The sequence below is a fragment of the Chiloscyllium plagiosum genome, chromosome 27 (assembly GCF_004010195.1).
Source record: "Chiloscyllium plagiosum isolate BGI_BamShark_2017 chromosome 27, ASM401019v2, whole genome shotgun sequence".
In the NCBI taxonomy this organism is placed as follows: domain Eukaryota; kingdom Metazoa; phylum Chordata; class Chondrichthyes; order Orectolobiformes; family Hemiscylliidae; genus Chiloscyllium; species Chiloscyllium plagiosum.
Window position 1 is genome coordinate 9824375 of NC_057736.1, and position 3195 is coordinate 9827569.

The window sequence follows — 3195 nt, forward strand, 5'->3', positions numbered from 1 at the left end:
CCTGATGAAGGGCTTTTGCCCGAAACGTCGATTTTGCCTGTCTTCGGATGCTGCCTGAATTGCTGTGCTCTTCCAGCACCACTGATCCAGAATCTGGTTTCCAGCATCTGCAGTCATTGTTTTTACCTCTTTTTACATCATGCTGTTGGTGCTACTCTGCATTGCAAACCAGCTGTCCAGCCAACTGAGCTAACCAAACCCTTCATATGGTTGTATCGATCATTGTCAAGACCTACATCTGAAGTCAATTATACAGTTTTGGTCTCCATACCACAAGTAAATAATTGCATTAGAAGTAAATCAGAGAACATTCACAACTCATTACCAGGACAGAGGGGTTAGCTTATAAAACAAAAGTTGAAAAGGTTGGACATATATCCTTTGGAATTTAAAAGAATGAGGTAACCTTATTGAAAAATAAAAGATCCTGAGATGATTTGATGGCAGGGGAGACTAGAACTAAGATGCGTGGTTTAAAAATTTGTAATACCTAATTTAAGTCTGGGTACGGAAGATTTTTTTTCAGGTGGTTGTTCATCTTTGGAATTCGCTTCCTAAGAGAGGAGTATTGGCTGGGTGACTGAATACACGCAAGGCTGAGTTAAGGGGCTGTTGGGTCGAGTAGGGGCTCAGAGTTGTGGGCAGACGGGTAAATGGAATGGAGACCGTAACCTGACCACCCATGATTTAATTAATCGCAGAGCAGGCTGAAATGGCCTACTGCTGCTCCTCATTCTTGTGTTCTTGGCTGATGTCAGAATTTAAAAATAAACGGACCATTGGTTAAATCTGATAATCACGGGTCCGGGGTCTCTGAGCAAAGATACAGGGCGGAGGGGAGGGGGAGTCAACAATGTGCCGCTTCCCACGGTGGAAGTACCCTGCAGGAAGAGGGAATACGATGTCCGATACCCCTGCTTCTCCCCGACGCACCCCACCCCCAACTTAATAGATATTCTCCCCCTCCCCATCCTCACCCTGAGCTTCGCCACCTCTCGGCCCGGAAACAGAGGAATTGGTTCCGGGGTCATCTGCTAACATCGCCGAGAGGTTGAAAAGGTTACTGAGGATCACGTGCCCCTATGTTGCAATTACATTCACTCTGGAGTTGCAGTTTCAATGTAGCTCCTTTACACAGGGAGGGAAATAAATCCTATCGATCGCTCTTTTGCAAATATTTTAATTCAGGAATCTTTAGCTTCGTGGAGGTGTTTCCTCTTGCAAAGCTAATACTTGCATTTATATATATTTCTACTGTTCAGAGATATTATTATACAACTCTGGAGCAGGTGGGACTTCAATGCAGGTCTACAGAACCAGAGTTAGGGACACCAGCACTGCGTTACAGGAGCCTAAGGGCTCCTTCATCAAGTACTTCAAACACCAGTGGACTTCGCAAATCGCTTTATAGTGATTTGGTGCACAAATGCTTTTACTTATATGGCAGTAAAATGTCAAAACGTGCTGAATAATGAAAGTGTATTGTGTCATACTTATTTTTATTCTTTCACGGAATATGCATGTCTTTGGCTAGGCCAGCATTTATTGCGTATCCCCAGAGGATGGTTAAGATTCAACCACATTTCTGTGGGTCTGAAGTAGTATGGAGGCCAGAACAGGTGAGTTTGCATTCTCCTAAGGGACTTCAGTGAACCAGATGGGTTTTTCTTGGCATTCTGCAATGATTTTATAGTCATTGTTAGATTCAATTCCAGACATTTTTTCAAGTATTGAATTCCAATTCCATCATTTGCCATGGTAGGATTAAAACCTGAGGCCCCAGATTAATCCTGTGGATTGATGTAGCACATTGCTCCCCTTGGCCAGCCATAATGCTTTGGTTTAGCCATTTACAGTGCAGTTTTGGAAAAGAGCATTACAGTCCCAACAGTCCAGCCCAAGGTACCAATTGTATTTTTTACGGTGTGCTTCCTTGAATTCTTTGCAAAATATCCAAATATAAAATGGCAAAGTGGTATATGATGTCAAGCTCAGTGATGAGACTTTGTGGATTTTGTAAAGAAAATAATATAAATGTATTTATTAATGTCAAATTAATATATTTGCATAAGGGTTTATATTCAATGTGATCAATTATAGTAGCAATTCTATAGTGACATGTTTTGAAAGCCTCAGGGGAAAAGAGAATTCTCCAATGACTAAATTAGGTCCGGAAACATTTACCATTGCTAATCACCTACCAGTTATTTATGCCAGAGGGCTTAAAAGTATTCCTTCTTCAATTCAAAATACAATTTAGGATGTGTACTGAAGGTGAAATAGCGACCCTTATTATACAACAAATACGATCTGAAACTTATACTCATGAGGAAATTTAGCCATTACGGAAATTCCCTGAGTTCAGGCGAAGGCTACAAAGATTCAGTGAAAAATTCTGAATAAGGGAAGTATCAGAGATCAGAATAAAATAATTCAGCCATGTGTCTAATGGACAAATCATCATGAAATCCTCTGATGTTTTCATTTGTAACATATGGCTGAGTGCTTCTCAGTGATTTAGTTAAACAATGATTTCAAGAGTCAATGCCTGGTCTGCACTAAGATGGTTGATTTATGATGTGGAGATGCCAGTGTTGAACTGAGGTGGACAAAGCTAAAAATCACACAGCAGCAAGATAGAGTGGAGAGGGGTTGGGCAGAATGTTCTTGTTCTTTTAGCTGGAGGAGAAAGTGAGGTCTGCAGATGCTTGAGATCAGAGCTGAAAATGTGTTGCTGGAAAAGCGCAGCAGGTCAGGCAGCATCCAGGGAACAGGAGAATCGACGTTTCGGGCATAAGCCCTTCTTCAGGAATGAGGAAGGTTTGTCCAGCAGGCTAAGATAAAAGGTAGGGAGGAGGGACTTGGGAGAGGGGCGTCGGAAATGTGATAGGTGAAAAGAGGTCAAAGTGAGGGTGATAGGTCAGACTGGGGTGGGGGCGGAGAGGTCAGGAAGAAGAGGTCAGGTTCTTCCTGACCTCTCCGCCCCCACCCCAGTCTGACCTATCACCCTCACCTTGACCTCTTTCCACCTATCACATTTCCGACACCCCTCCCCCAAGTCCCTCCTCCCTACCTTTTATCTTAGCCTGCTGGACAAACCTCCCTCATTCCTGAAGAAGGGCTTATGCCCGAAACGTCGATTCTCCTGTTCCCTGGATGCTGCCTGACCTGCTGCGCTTTTCCAGCAACACATTT

The 3195-nt window shown here is 43.1% G+C and overlaps 1 protein-coding gene and 1 long non-coding RNA gene across 2 annotated transcripts in view; one reads left to right on the top strand and one right to left on the bottom strand.

Moving 5' to 3' along the window:
- znf593 (zinc finger protein 593) overlaps nt 1–1083 on the bottom strand; it is an 11438-nt gene extending 10355 nt beyond the window's left edge. The window contains exon 1 of the mRNA XM_043717373.1: nt 978–1083. The gene's annotated coding sequence lies outside the window, so the exon portion shown is untranslated. The remainder of the gene's footprint in view (nt 1–977) is intronic.
- LOC122563529 overlaps nt 1–3195 on the top strand; it is a 40674-nt gene that overhangs the window by 32532 nt on the left and 4947 nt on the right. The window lies entirely within an intron of this gene.